Here is a 19,630-nt window from a genome sequence, read left to right as displayed (position 1 = left end):
TTAGATTCTAAGTTCCTTGAGTGCAAAAACTGCCTTTCCTTCTTTTGTATCCCCAGCATTTAGCACAATGTCTGGTACACAGTAGATCTTAATAAATAATTTATTCAATTGAATTGAGAACAACCATACACATAAATTGGCATTTGGAGTGATTGGATGTGGAGTGATATGGAGTGGTTGGAATGCAATCTGAGAAGGGAAAAAAGATGTCAATCAGTCAATAAGCATTTATTAAAAACCTATTGTGTGCCAAATCAAAAAGGACAAAAATTGTATCTCAAGATTCTCACAGTCTTATCCTACGGTGCTTTGCTTAACTGTTTTTCTCCATTACAAGAAAAAGTTCAATTCAAGGAAGACTTTAAGTTTTTCCAGATTTGTATTTCCAGTAATGACTGCAATATTTTTTTAAAAAAATCAAAATACATCAATAAAATTTTTTTCTCCCAGACAGGCCCTTTGATTTCTTCATTGTATCTCCCAGAGAAAATTCTCTCTATCAATAAAACTTTTTTTAAAAAAAGTTAACAACCAAGATTCTTTAATGTGCAGTGAGAGCAACACACACATCATGCTCAGTCTGACTCCTGTTCCATAGTCTGATGTTGTGGAACAACAATAATAACAATTGGTCAGAATTCTTCATCACTTTAAGATTCATATGCTTTAAATATTTTACATACAATTTTTCACTAAATTCTTACAACCATCTGTGGAGGTCAGTATCTTATTATCCCTATCTTACAGAAAAGGAAAGTGAGGCTCATAGAGATTAAATGAATAAAGCTAATTAAATATTGAGATTGGATTAGAGACAAGTCTTCCAGGCTCCAAATGTAATTAACATGTCACATTATCTCAGTTAAGGGCCAGAAATCCCAGAGTCAAATTCTGGCGTTACTGTGTGATCTTTTGAGCAAGTCTCCCCTTCAGACCTCACCTATAACATGAAATGGCCTGACTAACTGATCTTCTCATTTGAAGCCTTATGATAAAGACAAGGACCTCCCCCAGGATTCCCTACTCTTCTTCCTTTTCAACCCTCCTATGTGTGTGTGTGTGTGTGTGTGTGTGTGTGTATTCCCTTACATTCAAGTCACTTCTAACACTCCACTTTCTGAACAAATTCTTGGTAAAAAATGCATTTTCATTATTTTATTAACCATCTACTATGGCTAAAGCCTGTAGTAGGCACTATGCTAAGTATACAGCCATTCATTCATTGGATGTATTATTTCTTAGGTCTTGTTTCTGAAAATCCATGAAGGTGTTTTATACCTTGGCGTTTCTCCTTAGGTGACCAATAGTGACTCTCTCTAAGGCTATTTGCACTCCTTTTAACCCTGAAAACTTTGATGCCATATTCATTACTTCTAATCTTGACACTATACTGCTAATTCAAGCCTTGATTAACATCCCTCCCTCAGTCTCTTCTCCCCTCTGATTAAAGAGCTGGAAGACAAAGTGCCAAACTCATCCCAATACCTCCTTTAATAGAGAGCAGAAACTGGACTTAACTCACTTTATTTTGCATCTGCTGCTCTGCCTGGTTTCAACTTTACAGAATAAGATTGCCCATACTAAATACCTTTTTATTTGCATACACCTGCATGTTCTTTCTCTCTCTCTCTCTCTTCCCTTCTCTCTCTCTGTCTCTCTCTCCCCTTCTCTCTTTCTCTGTTTCTGTTTCTCTCCTTTTCTCTCTCTTCCTCTCTCTCTCTGGCTCTCTGTCTCTCTCTCTCTCTCTCTCTCTCTCTCTCTCTCTCACACACACACACACACACACACACACACACACACACACATACACATCTGTTTTCCTGCCTGCTTTTCTGTGCTGTCTCCTCCCATTAGATTGTAAACTCCATAAAGGCATTTCCTTTTTTAAATTTTACTTTTTATTAATTGTATGCCCAGTGCTTATCACAGTGCCTAACACTTATTAATTATATGTCTGTGCTTAGTATATGTTTATTGGATTAGATATGCTGAGTCAGCATAGTATAGACTGAGAGTTGAGTATAGAGGCAATGTGTTGTAATGGAAAGGGTTCTGTACTTTTAATCATGAGATATTTGGGTTAAAAACCTACCTCTGCCACTTACTAGTTATGGGATCATGGACAAATTACTTAATCTTTCTATTCACCAATAAAATGGAGAGCATCATGTACGTAGCACTTACCTCACAGGGTGTGATGAAGCTCAAATGAGTTAATGCATGTTAAACTGCTTTGGAAAACTTAAAACCTACATGAATGTAGCTATTATAAGGATTCTGCAGGCCCATTCTGTGTATACAGTGTAAGTTGAAGCTTTTACCAGAGACTCCATCTTCTAACAAGCTTTTGTTATCTGGCTGTTAGCAGTTGCTCACTGCTAGAAATAAAGGGAAAAGTTCTGTCCACAGTCTCCGTTCTTAATTCCTCTGTCTCTGATGTTTAAAACATCAGAGGAAACTGGAATAATGCGATAAATTCAACATGTTAAGTGCCAGGAGCTATCCTAGGTTTGGGGGATAAAAAAACCAAAATCAAATAATTCCTACCTTGCAGGAGGTGACACTCTACTTGGGGAGTGGGGATGGGAGTTGGAAGAACATGTAGGAGGAATACAAAGTAATTTCATTTATTTTGAATGCATGAATAACATAGGAATTAGGAAAGGCTTGGTGTAGGAAGTGACATTTGAGCTGAGGTTTATAGGAAGCTCAGAGATTCTGAAAAGCAGAGGTGATGGAGTTCATTCTCAGCATAGAAACATCCTAGGCAAAAGCAGAGAGTCAGGAAATGGATTATCATACATGAGGCTTAGCTAGCAGAGAATTGTTACTGGAATAGACAATGGATAAAGGAGTATAACATTTTAAAAGCCTGTATATTAATGGGTAATATGTGAAAGTCAGATTTTTGCTAAGTACTTACTGTGTACTAGGCACTGTAGTAAATACTGGGAATACAAAGAAATGCAAAAGGCAGTTTCTTTTTGGAAGAGCTTACAGACTAATGAAGTAGACAGCATGCAAGAAACTAAATACAAATAAGACATAAATGGAATAAATTGGAGATAATCTCAGAAGAAAGGAATGAGAATTAAGAAAGACTGTGAAAAACAGATGGGATGGGATGGGATAAATCAGAGATAATCTCAGAATAAATGAACTAGAATTAAGAAACACTGTGAAAAACTTCCTGTGAAAGGTAGATTTATAGAGAAGATTTAAAAAAAGTCACGGAGGCCAAGACACAGACACAAGGAAGAAGAGCATCCCAAGAATAAGGGACAGCTAGTGAAATGAATAGAGTCAGAATATGGAGTTGGAGGCCCAGCAAGAAGGCCAAAATCACTAAATCACAGATTATGGATGTAGGGACATAAGATATAAAAAGACTGGAGAAGTAGAAAGGGCCTGGATTATGGAGAACTTTAAAAAGTCAATGTATTTTATATTTGATCCTGGAGGTATTGGGGAGCCACTAGAACTCATTTAAGGAGGGAGATGGGACATGAAATGAGGAGAGAGAAAGTAGAGAGAAGGAGGAGAGGAGATAGAGGAGAGGGAGAAGAAAAGAGAGAGGAAGGGAAAGAGGAAGGAGGAGGAGAAAGAGAGGAGGGAGACATAAAGAAAAATAATATAAGAGACAGAAAGAGGAGACAGAGAGAAGGAAAGGAAACGAGGGAGAGAAAGGGAGGGAAATGGAGGGAAAGAAAGAAACATACAGAGAAAGAGAGAGACAGAGACAGAGGGGAGGATAGACAGAGAAAGAGAAGTGTGTGAAACACACATAGACACAGAGAGAGAGAGAGTGAATTGTTCCCTCCCAATCCTGATCTATAAAAATACTGCACTCATATAATATTGCTAAGCCTAGTCTATTAACCCTTTCTAAACTTGCATCATAACATCGCTGCTGAGGCACTGTAAGGTTAAAGCAGCACTTTCCATGCCTTGTATATCAGTGCTTCACAAGGAGTCTTCACAAATTTCCTCAGTATAGAAAACTCCCTGGGAGCCCAACCAATAGAGATCCACAAAGACTATTCAACTTAAGAATCTTAAAAGGAGACCTGTAGCATTGTGACTTGCTCAGGGTCACAGAGTCAGCAGACATCAAAAGCAATATTTATATTCCACTCTTTTTTTCTGACTCCAAAGTCCAGTCTTTATCCACTAAGCTCTGTAGGTGTTATTATCCTCGTTTTACAAACAAATATAACAAGGCTCAGCTACTCCATAAGGCAGAGTGCCAGACCTGAAATCAAGAAGACCCTTCTTTGTGAGTTCAAAGCCAGTCTCAGATACTTATTAGCAGCGTGACCGTGGGTTCGCGCTGTCTGCCTCAGTTTCTTCATCTATAAAATGAGCTGGAGAAGGAAATGATAAGCAACTCTGGTATTTTTGCCAAGAAAACCAGAAATAGGGCACAAAGAAATAGACATGACTTTAAAAACTCAACATAATAAGGTTAAGAGTTTAGTGGCTTGCAGCTAACAAGTATCAGAAAAAAGACTTAAAATTTGGTCCCCTGAACTCCAAGTTCAGCACTCTGGCCAGCGTCACGATAGCATAGAACAGTATACTGGATCTGAAGTCAAAGAACCCCAAAACATTTCCTATTTAAACCTGTGGGATGTAACCTTAAACAGACCATGTGTTATCTCCAAGCCTCAGGTTCTCATCGATAAAATATAGAAATTGAACTAGATGGTCACTTCCAACTCTATATTATAATCATATGCTTCTATATTTCTAACTCGTCTACATGTCTCCATGATCCATAAAATTTTAGAGCTGGAAAGTGTTCCATTTCCTTGATCAAAGTCTATGACATTCCTCCATCTGACTATAATCTCCTATCATTCCATCTCTCCCTAAGCTTCACGGCTTCTAAACCTATTCTGTGCCTTCAGTAGAACCTCCAATTTCTCTATCCCTCAGTATTCACAAAGGCTATTATTACTCCTGTTATGACTTTCACTTCCTGCATCCATTATCTCCAACCAATCAGTTCAGCTTCACACTGACCTCTACTTTTAATCCCTTTCTTAATCCTCTACCCATTCATTTCTTGCCTAATTCCAGCCCTGGGTCTCATGCACCATATGCTTCCTCCTCTACCGCTCACATTCTGTTGAATGACTTTGATGGGAGTCATGTAAACAAGTGCCCTAATTACACTACCCATTTGTGGGATCTAACTTCAAGTGGGCTTCACTGCATCATAACAGTCCTTTTATTTCTCCCTAATAGATTCTTTATCTCCCTCCCTACAGGAACTATTCCAAACCTTCTCTCCTTCTCTCAAGCCAACCAAACTTCACCCTCTCACCACTCTCTCAGCTAAATATCTCACCTTTTATTTTATTGAAAAATTTGAGGTCATTCACCATAAATGCCTTTGACCAGTTGACCATAAAAACTCTTCACATTATTCCCCACTGTTTCTTCTTTTATTCTACTCTCTGATAATTAAATCTCTTTTCTCCTTGCAAAGCCTCAACCTTCTACTTGCATCCTTGGTCTTATGTTGTTGATGCTCAGTCCTTCGTGTCCAACTCTTCACGACCTCATTTGGGATTTTCTCGATAAAGATACTGGAGTGGTTTGCCCTTTCCTTCTCCAGTTCACTTTAGAGATGAGGAAACTGAGACAAACAGTATTAAGTGACTTGTCCAGGTCACACAGCTAGTAATTGTCTGAGGCCAGATTTGAATTCAGAAGGGTAAGTTTTCCTGACCCCAGGTTTGACTCTCTATCCACCATGCCATCCACCTGCCCCTTGATATTATACCCTCTAATTTTCTCCATCAGAGTACCTCCATTACTATTCCTACTTTCTCTAATCTTTGATCTCTCCTTTTCCAATAGATTCTTTCCTGTTGTCTTCAAACATTCCTAAGCTTCCCCATTCTTAAAGAAAAAGCTTTCTTTACATCCTACTATTCCCTAAAGCTCTTATTCTATATCCCTCTTCCATTTCTCAACCAAAGTCCAAAAAAACCCACTTCCTCTTGCTATCTCCGCTTTCTTTTCTCTCTTACTCCCTCCTTCACTCTCTGAAATCCATCAACAACTAGAGTTATTAATGATCCCTTCATTGCCACATTTTGTGGTATTTTTTCATTTTCATTTTCAGTCTCCATTTCTTTTGACCTTTTGGCAGCTTTCAACATTGTTGGCCTCCTGCAGAGTGTTTCCTCTTTGCATTTCCATGACCCTCTTCCTTCTTGGTTCTCCCCCTACCTGTCCTTATGATCACTCCTCAATTTCCTTTGATGGCTCATCACCATATCATTGAACTATAGGTGTTGTTCTAAACTTTATCCTAGACTCTCTATTCTCTCAACTTTGGACCTCATCATCTCCTGCTGACTTAATGATCATATTTCTGCTGATTATTGACAGATCTCTATATCCAGTTCTAGTCTCTCTCCTAAGCTTCAGTCACCTATTGGACATTTCAAACTGGATACTCATTTCAAACCGAAAAATCAACATGGCTGTAAGAGAACGCATAATCTTCCCCCCAATCCAGTCCGCTACTAAACTTCTTTATTTTGATGGAAGACATTACTATCCTTCCAGTCAACAAGGTCTCCTAAGCGCCTCACTTCCTCTTACCTCACAGATCCAGTCCTTTGCCAATATCTGCCGTTTCTATCTCCAAACATTTTCCTTCTCTAATCCCTTCTCTCTACTTATAAAATCACCACTTAAACTCAAGCTCATCACCTTTTGGCTAGACTATCGAAATACCCTTCTATTTGGAAGTCCTGCCTTAAGTCTCTCCTTTACCCCAAAGCTAACCTTCCACAGCTACCTTTAAAACATATCTGACCTTATCATTTCTCTTCTCAATAATCTCCGGTGGCTCCCTACTGCATCTAGGATAAAATATGGATTCTTTTTGGCTTTTAAAATCATTCAGAATAATATACATTATATATATACATATGTGTGTGTATAGATAGATAGATAGATGCATGATAGTCCCCGACCTTGAGGAGTTTACAATCTAATGGTGGGGAACAACACACAAAAAGATGTTGAAAGGGTTGGGAGTGGGGTTATGTGATACATAGGCATGATGAAGTCAGCCTAGTTTCAACCTAAATTTGCTGGCTTGTTCCTCCACTCTGTAATCCAGACAAAATGGTTTTCTTTCTGCTTTTTATATATATTTCATTTTCTACCTCTGGACCTTTGTCCTGGCCATCCTCCATACTTGGAATGCATTCCTCCTTACCATTTGCCTTACAGAATCCCTCTCTTCCTTCTAAATACAATTTATGCATCATTCAATACACTAAGCCTTTCTCAACCTTTAGTTCCTTCCCTCCCCCTATTCATAGCCTCCTTGTATTGAAGTACCTTGGAAATATTTTCATTTTATCCTACTTATGTAATGGGGCACTGACTGGCCAAAGCTCCATTGCATAAATTTATCCTATGTAAATGTATTTATATTCATGTTGTCTCTCCCATTAAAATATAAGGCCCTTCAGGGTAGGGATTTTGTGTGTGTGTGTGTGTGTGTGTGTGTGTGTGTCTGTGTGTCTGTCTGTGTGTGTGTGTGTGTGTGTGTTATTTGCTTCCCCAGCACCTATCATACTGCTAGACCCAGAGTGGATGTTTAATAAATGCTTATTGGTTGATTAACTAATTGGTGATGGCATTTCCTAGTGATATCTCAAGCCAAACAAGTCCAAAATTAAACTCAGAATTCAAATTTGGAAGGGATGTAGGATAATTTCCCATGATTTCCTGGGAAGAACATGGAGAAATCCAGTTAGCTGCCTTGGTGACAGATAGCTTGGAAGAGAGGGCTTTCATGAAGTACCATTTTCATATCACCTTGGAAGAAAGGGAATCTCAGGGCTCCCCCAAGTGGCAGACCCAAAGATTGTTTGTAATCAGGAGAGATCACCTCCCCCACCATATTTCCCTGGTCTTCTAAATCTGATGAGGCTCACATCATGCACACTAAAAAACCCTGGGTCAAAAAAGGGAGTCAGCCCCCTACAATCACGTATTTATTTGGCTTCTGGATAGGCATTTAGTTAATAAATTTAATTTAGTTAATAAATTCAGACTGTGGATGCTCAGAAATGTCAAGGATTTGGTTTCTGTGCATCTCTCTATCTTCCTGTTGAAAGAACTCCAATATCACAGGCCTTGCTTCCCAATACACTCTCATCACTCACCCCACTTCTCCCAGTGGTATCCCAGTGAGCTAGCCTTCTTAGTTCTTGCTAGCTCAAACACTACTGGATCTCTTCAGACTCTACTTGTCTTCCAGACAACACGGTTACCCTAGCTTTGCCCTTCTACCTGGACTCCATTGACTCAGTGACGCAGACTGGCTTTCCTGTAGCAAAATGTTTTTATTCCTTCTACCCAGGCTGAATGTGCACATGGGACAGTCTACTTCCCAGCCATTTCCAAACTACCTGCCTGCACTCTAGCCATCTCCTCCTCCCACTGGAACCAAGATTCTGACTCTGGGATCCCAGACTGTGATAGGTGACAGTTTGCCCAGAACCAGACCTCTATGCCATCTCACAGCCATTTACAAGCTATGGCAACATGCACGTGCCATCCTCTTCTTCCAATTTTCTTTTGTGAGTTGTTTTCCTCTATTAGAATACACACTCCTTGAGGACAGGGGCTATCCTTATAATGCTTAGCATGGAGCCTGGAATATTTTAAGAACCTAATAATTTTTCCACTTATTATATGGGACCAAAAAGAACAAGTTAAACGTGCATCCTCACTACCTCCTTCAGGAGCACCCCCTTTTGGACAAAAAGCTCCCGATCAGTGGCAATACTCACGTGGCTTTTTCAGACCTCCCAGCTATGCTGTGGACAGGGAAGACTTAAACTGTGTTATTCTTCCTCTCTGCCAAGCTGGATTAACCTCTGATTATGTCTCTCTATGCCATCTACAAGACACATTTATATATTTTGACAACCCACATGGGCACAGACATATTACAGCAGTTTACTGAATAATATGAAGGAAAATAGCAAAGATATGGCATTTATTTATTCAGGTAGTCATACATACTACCAAACAGAAACATGTCTAGTCAGAAGGATGTATTGACTAGCACAGTAGTGGGATATCTATCAAGTCTGAGGAGCCCTGCTTTTTACATATGCCCTAGGGGATCAGAAAGTTATATCTTGGACACAAGCAAGTCTCAAGCATAACGTTCCTAGCTTTTAGGGGGAGAAACTAGCCTGGTTTATGTCACAGGGACCCCAACAGATGTTGTCCCTACTACACTGGAGCTAAACAGCTGGGATTTTATTCTAAGGCACCAAAATTTAAGTGTGTAAAAATTTTAAAGGATGATTTTTTTTAAAGATTGTGAAATTTTAAAAATATAACTAAATATATGTTTTGGTAGAACTTTTACTCCTTTAGCTGCATAAAAATGAATCAACAAAAATAAATCATCAAAAGAAGCCAGAAGTATGTTTAATTCTGTGCCCTTATGCCTTCATGGCTTTGAATTATATGGGCTCCTGTGAGCATCTTGCTGCTCTACAGGTAGAGCCTCCCTATCATTGGCAACATGATGTCTTAAAATTAGTAATCTGGAACCCCTGTCTTCCCCTTCAGGGGCTATGTTCAAGGGTCCTTTCCCCACTATTGTCCCATAATCTCCTTACCAAGGTTATTTGAAAACATTGCCTGTGTTCTTGTCCCAGATATCATAATTGCTAGTTATTGTTCTGCTACTTATCTAGCTAATGATCTCTCTTCCACTACTCTAAGCCCAGAGAAGTTTAGCTGACATATTAACTTTAGGACTGTTCATAAGGAAGAATTGTGACAAGGTCTCTGTGTGCATATAACTTCTGCCTCCTCAGATTGCAGGAGAAAAATAACACACATATATACCCTGGTGATATTTTTCTTCAGATCTAAAGTTGACAAAATATTGGACCTGAGGAAGGGACCTGAAAGGTCATCCAATTGTCAATCCAGAGCCTTGGCATCGTCCTCAGCTCTTCCCACGCTTGAGATGGCTATCTTTAGACATAAATACACACACATAACTATATAAATAATCATTCTTTGCATCCTTCAATTTATCAGTTCTTTCTCTGACTGCAGATAGTGTCATACTTCATAAATCCTTCGTAGCTAATTTGGGTATTTATAATAGACTTGCATGAAATAATGAAGAGCAAAGTGAGCAGAACTAAAAAATATCATATACAGAATCAGCAATATTGTTTTAAGAACAATTTTGAACAAATAGTCACTATGGAATTCTTATGCTCATTTGACAGACTTGACAGTCACACAGCTGATAAGTGTCAGAGACAAGGTTCAAAGTGATGTCTCCCCTGATCACAAGTTCAGAGGTCTTGCTCCTTCCTCATTCTGCCTCTTGTCCTTATTCTGGATCTTTTCAGGATTTGGACTACATCAATTCTTTTTGTATAGCAAAATAACAGTTTGATCATGTATATTTATTGTGTATATAATTTATACTTTAATATATTTAACATCTACTGGTCATCCTGCCATCTAGGGGAGGTGGGTGGGGGGAAGGAGGGGAAAAATTGGAACAAAAGGTTTGGCAATTGTCAATGCTGTAAGATACCCATACATATAACCTGTAAATAAAAGGCTATTAAAAAAAAAAAAAAACAAAGCCAAGTGTAAACTTAAAAAAAAAAGGATTTGGACTACAAGATCTATGCAGGGTAGTGTCGACATGCAAGAGCATGATAGTAATTTTTTAAATTTTTTTCTGTTTTTACATGCATATTAACTTTTAAAATACACATTGCTTTATGAATCATGTTGGGAGAGATAGTAAATGTTTAACAATTGAGTCTCCAAAACAAAATATATGTACAATATTCTTTTAGGTTTAATCTGCATTATTACTATTTTATTCATCATTTTTAAAAATCTATATCATTAACAAAACAATAAATCAATCCCTTCTGAGGTATAAATGTTCACATTGACAATTTAACAATCAGCTTTCCTAAGCCATCCCTGTTCCAGCACACACACACATTCCTCAGGGCTATACATAAATCATAAAAGCACAGACGTGTCCAACAGCTGTCTGTCCTCTAAAAAGCCCTTTGAGGCTAAGAACAACAGGAATAGAGTTAGGAGACGCTTCAGTCATATATGCCTTCAAGAAGATGAGAACCAGAGCAAGAAGGGGAGAAGTAACATAAAAAGTAAAACAAGTAATTCCCCAAGTCAGTCTCCAAAGGATGAATTCTGATGTGAGATGCTAAGGATTTTGAGAGGAGATCAAGAGATAAAATGGAAGTCAGGCAAAACTTTGGTTTTTTGAGGTTCTTAGACCCAGAGCAAAGCCTTTTTGAAAAGAGAATAACTTATCAAAGAATGAGAAAAAAAGTTCTATATATCCAAAAATATTTATAGTAACAAAGAATTGGAAACCAAGGGGAAGACCATCAATTAGTGAATTGCTAAGAAAACAATAGTATAAGAAAGGAATGAAATCCTATTGACATATGAAATGAAAAGATGGTTTCGGAGAAAACTGGAAAGATTTTATGAAGTGATTCAGAACCTGATACTATAGTATCAACATTATAAAATGAACAATTTTAAAGACTTAAGAATTCTGATCCACACAATTTTAGATCAGCTATAATTTTAGAGTACTAATGATGATGATAACCATTTCCTGATAGAGAGATAATGGACATAAATATGTAAAATGTGACAAATTTTTGGACGTGGTCAATATGGGAGTTTTGTTTTCTTGATTATACTTCTTTTTGTTTTTGTTGAAGGGACCAGGAAAAGGGTTGAGATGGAGAAAAAATTAAGCTTAATGGTTTTTTAAAATATAAATTAATTTTTAAAAGAGAAGAGCTTATTGCTTTAATGAACAAGGAGAGGTTTAGAAAAAAGACCACACTGCATTATGTCTTTCTCCCTACTAGTACAATGTCTATCCCCAAAAGAAAAGCACCAAGCAGCTGACTGCTCTCCCTGAGGAAATAAATGGGGCCCTGATCTAATGTGAAGAATCTGAGTTAGGAGATGATTTCTCTGCCCCACTGGATATGGAGAGTTAGGATCTTCACAGTTGGAAGGGATCTTAGAAACTGGTACAGGAAAAAGAATTAGCTTGGAGATCAGAAGACCTGGTTGTGTAACCTTGGTAGGGTCCTCCACTTCATTTTCCTCACTTCTAAAATAAGAGACTTAGATTAAATGGCTTCTAGGGTCTCTTTTAGCTTTACTTCTGTGATCTTATGAACCATTTATTTACTATCTCCCCCTTAGTTTTCTCAACTGTAAAATGGGGGTCATAAAAGCACCTATCTCCCAGGGTTATTCTAAAGATCAAATGAGATAATAATTGTAAAACACTTAGCATGGTCCCTGTCATAAAGTGGGTGTTATATAAATGTTAACCATCATTATGTTTTTGTTATTGTTATTATCATTGTTATTAATAAATCTCTGCTTGGATACCTATGGGAAATTATTTCTTCACAAGGGGATTCCTTCCATTTCCAAACACCTCTAATTATTAGGAAATTCTTACCTGTAATAAGGAAAAACCGACAGCTGTTGATAATTATTTTACCCTCTAAAGTCACACAAAGTAAATTTTCTCTCTTTTATGTGACAGCCCTTTAATATTTTAAGCCAGCTGCCAAAAACTCCTGCTAAGTCATCTCTTCTCCAGGTTAAACATTGCCAGTTCCTTTCAACCGACCCTTGAATGAAATGACTTTGAGTCACCTGGTCACCCTCCTCTGGGCACAGTTCAGCTTGTCTATGATTACTTCAGAACTTCAAGGTTCTCCTCCCCTCCCAATGGGGAGTACCACCTCTCCATGGCTCCGTGGCGACAAATCCTCCTCTCCCAATAGCCAGGCCTCTGATGAGAAGTCTCTCTGAATTTGGTCAAGCTGGTCTCTGATTCAGAGATGACACACTTTGGCTCAGATCTAAAGCTCAGCTTAGTGAAACTTACTCTGCTGGCGCAGAAGGTAATGTGCTCTGCTTTTGTGCCTCAGAGAGCTCAGGGCCATCTCCATGCCAGAATGAAGTAGTGTAAAATGGAGAAGTTAGTCAACAACTGTCCTAAAATCTCCTTCACCTCTAGACATCCCGAGTACGTTCAAATCCCAAGTAGCTCAAAAGTCCTTTCCTACAAAAGCTTTTCATAATTCTCCCAATTATCAAAATCTCCATCCTCAGAAAAATATCTTTGTATTGACTTGGAATATATTTAGTAATCTCCCATTTGTGTTCATGCTGCTTGCCTTAAAAAAAAAAAAAAAGCAACCAGTCTATACTTTTATTGAAATGAAATTCCATTTAATTTTCATCCATAGCAAATGTGAATGAAAGAGCAGCCAAGGCATGTGTCTTGTTAACTCTGCATCCTCATTGCATTTCCTGGACAAACATACTCAGACACAATATAAGACATTTCTTATTCCTTTGGTCCAGGCAGCTTTATTAAATCTGGTGTCAATTCATACATTTGAAGCTCCTTTTTTTCCCTTATAGAAATTCCTTCAAAGCCCAGGGAAAATGTTTTTTGAAGTCCATTCCATAAATCTGCATATAAATGTTGATTTTAGGGGTGTGCTGAAGCTGGTTCATATTGACCCAGGAGAGCTGACGTTAAATCTTCAGTGTGAGCATTTACACTTCAAAAATCTGCAAATGCTATGAATCAGGCCTTGATTTATTATTTGACTGATTATCTAAAAATTTAGAAAGTGATGAAGAAAATGTTACTGATGCAGATTAAACTTAAATGTGCTTTGTGCATCCTTTGGGGGTGGGGTGAAGAATGCATAGAAGACTGATTGTTAAACATTAATATATGTGCTTGGTCACTCACTACTTCAATGATGGTAGGATAGCCCTTCTTTATCTCTTCTTCCTTTTCAGGAACCATCCTTTTTTTAAAAAATGTTTTTATTGTGCTTTTTCTCATTTTACGAAAAAACAGTTTTTAGCATTCTTTTTAAAAAACTGTTTTTATATTCCAAATTCTCTCCATCCATCCCTCCTCCACTCCTTGAGAAAGCAAGTACTTTGATATATGCAATCATGTAAAACATATTTGCATATTAGCATGTGGTAAAAGAGAATAGACCAAAAAGAAAAAACAGAAAAAATAAAGAAAATGTAAAAAGCAAACTTCAATCTGCATTCAGACTCCTTCAATGCTTTTTCTGAAGCTTGATAGCATCTGTCATCTTAAATCCTTCAGAACTGTCTTAACTCAACAGCTGATCATTATACAATACTGCTGTTACTCTATGTAATTTTCTCTTGGTTCTGCTCATTTCATTTTGTAACAGTTCATGTAAATATTCCCAGATTTTTCCAAAAACCATCCTGCTTCATTTCTTTTTTTATTATTATTATAGCTTTTTATTTACAAGATATATGCATGAGTATTTTTTCAGCATTTTGTTCCAATTTTTCCCCTCTCCCTCCACTCCCTCCCCCAGATGGCAGGTTGACCAATACATATTAAATATGTTAGAGCATATGTTAAATACAATATATGTATACATGTCCATACAGTTATTTTGCTGCACAAGAAGAATCAGACTTTGAAATAGTGTACAATTAACCTGTGAAGGAAATCAAAAATTCAGGCAGACAAAAATAGAGGGATTGGGAATGCTATGTAGTGGTGGTTCACACTCATTTCCCAGATCACTTTCACTGAGTGTAGCTGGTTCTATTCATTATTGAACAAATGGAACTGATTCGGTTCATCTCATTGCTGAAGATGGCCATGTCCATCAGAATCGATCATTATATAGTATCCTTGTTGAAGTACATAATGATCTCCTGGTCCTGCACATTTCACTCAGCATCAGTTCATGTAAGTCTCTCCAGGCCTTTCTGAAATCATCCTGCTGGTCATTTCTTACAGAACAATAATATTCCATAATATTCTATACCACAATTTATTCAGTCATTCTTCAATTGATGGGCATCCATTTAGTTTCCAGTTTTTGGCCACTACAAAAGGGCTGCCACAAACATTTTTGCACATATGTGTCGCTTTCCCTTCTTTAAGATCTCTTTGGGATATAAGCCCAGTAGTAGCACTGCTGGATCATAGGATATCCTGCTTCATTTCTTATAGCACAATCATAAACCACAACTTGTTCAGTTGCTCCTCAATTGATGAAGATTCCTAAATTTCCAATTCTTTGCCACCACAAAGAGAGCTGCTATAGATATTTTTGTACATGTAGACCTTTTCTTTTTTTCTTTGTTCTCTTTGGAATCCAGTGGTATTGCTGAGTCAAAAAGGTGTGCACAATTTTATAGTCCTTGAGAATAGTTCCAAATTGCTCTCCAGAATCATTGCATAAGTTTACAACTCCACCAAGTCTCCATTTTTCCACATCCCCTCTAACATTTGTCATTTTTCTTTTGTTATATTAGCCAGTCTGATAGGTGTAAGGTAGTAGCTCAGAGTTGTTTTAATTTGCATTTCAAATCAACAGTGATTTAGAGTATTTTCTTCATATGGTTATAGGTAACCTTGATTTCTTCTGCTGAAAACTGCCTTATAATATCCTTGGACCATTTATCAATTAGGGAATGATATATTCTTATAAATTTGATTTATTTCTCTATAATTTGAGAAATAAGCCTTTTTCAGAGAAGCTTGTTATAAAATTTTCCCCAGTTTCATGCTTTCCTTATAATCTTGCCTACATTGGTTTTGTTTATACAAAAAATCTTTAATTTAATGTAATCAAAATTATTCATTTTATATCCTATGATCCTCTCTATCTCATCTTTGGTCATAAATTCCTCCTTTATCCATAGATATAACAGGTAAAGTATTCTGTGATCCCCTAATATACTTATGTCACTTTATTTCTAAACATGCATCTATTTTTTACCTTAACTTGGTATATGGTGTGAGATATTGTTCTATAACTAGTTTTTTTTCCAAATTACTTCCCAGTTTTCCTAGAAATTTTTGTCAAATAGTGAATTCTTTCACCAAAAGCTGGGGTCTATGAATTTATCAAATATTAAATTGCTATGATCATTTACTACTCTATAGGATGTACCTAATATAGTCTAGTGATCCATCATTTTATTTCTTAGCTAATACTAAATTGTTTTGATGATTACAATTTCAAATCTAGTACTGCTAAGCCATTTTTCTTCACATTTTTTAATTGATTCTTTTGATATCCTTGACCTTTTTGTTCTTCCAGATGAATTTTGTTACAATTTTTTAGCTTTATAAAATAATTTTTGGTAGTTTCACTTCTATGATACTGACAAGTAAATTAATTTAGGTAGAATTCTCATTATTATTATATTGACTTGACCTACCTTTAGGCAATTAATATTTCTCTTAACACTTTAGATCTGACTTTATATATGTGAAAAGTGTTTTGTAATTGTGTTCATATAGTTCCTGGTTTATACTGGCAAATATTTAATATTGTCTGCAGTTGTTTTACTTGGAATTTCTGTATCTATTCCTATTGGATTTTGTTGGTAATATATAGAAATGCTGTGTGATTTATGTGAGTTTACTTTATATCCTGCTACTTTGCTAAAATTGTTAAATTATTTAAACTAGATTTTTAGCTGATTCTCTAGAATTCTCTAAGTATGCCATCATATCTGAAAAGAGTAATAGTTTTGTTTCCTTATTGTCTATTCTAATTCCTTCAATTTCTCTTTCTCCTCTTATTGCTATAGCTAGTATTTATTATTTAATATTGAACAATAGTGGTGATAATGGCCATTTTTGCTTCACTTTTAATCTTATTAAGACTTTTTCTACCTTATCCCCATTATACTTGTTTGCTGATGGGTTTAGAGAGATGCTACTTATTATTTGAGAGTTCCTTTTATTCCTATGCTTTCTAAGGTTTTTAAATAGGAATTAGTGTTGTATTTTATCAAAAGGTTTTTCTACATTTATTGAGATAATCATATGATTTCTGTTGGTTTTGTTATTTATATGGTCAGTTATGCTAATTATGTTTTCCTAATATTGAACCAGCTTTGAATTCTTAGAATCAAAGATGCTTAAGAATGAGAATGGCTTGTCTCAATTGATAAGTGATCAAAAAGATATGATCTGTGTCCAAAGGGCTATAAATTCATACATATCCTTTGACCTATCAATATCACTACTTGGCATGAATACCAAAAGAAAATTAGGGAGGGGAAGGAAAATGATCTATATGCACAAAAAATATTCGTAGCAACTCTTTTCAGGGAAAAAAAATGGAAATTGAGAGGATGCCCATCAATTGGGGAATGGTTCAATAAACTATGGTGTGTGTTTATGATAGAATATTATTACTCTCTGGAAAATGATGAACAAGATGCTCTCAGAGAAAAAAAAAGAAACTTAGAAAGTCCTCCATGAACTCAAGCAAAATGAAATATACTCTATACAAAGTAATAGTCTAGGATGACCAGCTGTGAAAGACTTTGCTATTCTCGGTAGTACAATCATCTACGACTCTGAAGGACTTATGATGAAAAATCCTATCCATACCCAAAAGGAACTGGTTGTATCTGAATACAGATTGAAGTGCTCCCTCCCTCTCCCTTCCTCTCCCTCCCTCCTTCTTCTTCTCCTTCTTCTTCTCCTTCTTCTCCTTCTTCTCCTTCTTCTTCTTCTTCTTCTTCTTCTTCTTCTTCTTCTTCTTCTTCTTCTTCTCTCTCTCTCTCTTTCTCTCTCTCTCTCTCTCTCTCTCTCTTGTTTCTCTCTCAACTTAATTTTTCTTGAGGGTTTTATTTTTATTAAGGGGGAGATCCATGATTTTTTTTCTTGACTTTTATAGAAATGTTTTACATAATTTCACAACTGGTTTCTTAATTGGATGTGGGAATAAGAGAGAGAACTTAGCACTCAAAAAAATTAAAAACAAATTTTAAAACAATTTATTTTGAATGTAATGGGGGAAATATTAGATAAACAAAATTAAAGTTAAAATTTTTAAAAATTTTGTCCTTATATCCCCTAGAATCTTATATAGTAGCCAATATATAGCAGAACCTTAGGAAAGGAATAAGCATTTATATAATACCTACTATGTGGTGGGCACTGTGGTAAATGTTTTTATAATACTACCTTATTTAAGCCTCACAATAACCCTGGAGGATAAGTCCTATTATTTTCTCCATTTTACATTTGACAAAACTGAGGCAAACAAAGGTGAAGTGGTTTACCCAGGATGACACATCAAAAATGTGTCTGAGGCTGGATTTGAATTCAGGTTTTCTGACTCCAGGCCATCCAAATCACCATCTAGTCATGTCTCTATATTTCTGCACTTCCTTTTTTCAGCTTAAATTTAGGACATTGCCTTATCTCTGTTGAATTTCATATCATTAACTGGCTCATCATTCTCCAATCACAATTTTTTTGGGATCCTGATTTCGTCTTCCAACTTAATCAAATCTCTCTCCAGTTCTATTTCAATTACCAATTTAATTGGCATGTTATTACTGTCTGGCTAGTAAAAATGTTGGACAGAATGTACAAGGAAGAGAGAACTCGGGGTCAGTCTTGTAAAGATCTACTTCCAGATTGATACTTCACAGTGCCAGTGGATGCCTGTTGGTGGGACAGTGTTGGGAAGACAGAGTTGTCTTGGAAGTTTCCTACTCATAGTACCTGGTGAACCGCCAAAGCATAAAGCTAGTTTCCAGCTCTCCAGACTGCATCTTCAACCTGTTGAATTCTTGTTTTGTGGCCCTTCTAGACTAATCAGTTCAGTTCCTAGCTTTTCCTTGCTCAACCCCCTTTTTTGATGTTGCCTTTCTTTCACTGACACTGACAGGTCACCAGCCAAAAAGCCAGGACCATTGTTTAGCTTCAAGTTTTCAGGATCTCTTTTTACTTTTCTTTTTCCTCTAGATTGCTTTCTTCTTCTTGGGATCCCATTAACCCACATTTCCATTCCTGTCTGTTACAGTAGAGTTTTAGTTCTTGGCTTTTTTCCTTGCCTCATTTTTTTCTGTCATTTCCAATAAACTATAACTAGAGAGGAATGTTTTCAAGTTCAATCACTTTCTCAAGCAATAAAGTGAGTTTGAATTTCACACACATATAGAATTGGTGATTTCCTCTGGCCAAAAAATGCGCACAGTACTGTTTCATTTCCCTAGGAAATTCCATCATTTCTCATAGCTCCTAGGAGAGAAAAGTTTAGGCTTGAAATCCTAAGCAGCTATTTTTCCAATCCTAACAGTCTTAATAAAATACCTGTTGACTAAATCTATGCAGCTGACTTTGAAGTGTAGGGTCAAATATCAGTAAGCTTACCCTAAACTATACTCCAAGAACCCTTGCTTTTCTCTTTGTCCCAGAAGTGTCACAAGTTATTTTTTGCCATTTAATAGACAAATAAACCAAAGTGGAAAACAAATTAGAAAATTCTATCTTATTTAGGGTTCTCCTGGAAGAATAAAAATTGAATGGGAAGAAGTATGGGATGAAGTTTTAGGGTGCTGAGTCTCTGGTTAGACTCAATTAATACAACTATAAGAGATTAAATAGATGATATGGGATCTAAGGAAAATTAGAATTTCCATGCTGGTTCCCAAGGAATGTTCT

Source organism: Sarcophilus harrisii, chromosome 3, assembly GCF_902635505.1.
Source record: "Sarcophilus harrisii chromosome 3, mSarHar1.11, whole genome shotgun sequence".
Classification (NCBI taxonomy): domain Eukaryota; kingdom Metazoa; phylum Chordata; class Mammalia; order Dasyuromorphia; family Dasyuridae; genus Sarcophilus; species Sarcophilus harrisii.
This window is presented reverse-complemented; position numbering follows the sequence as displayed.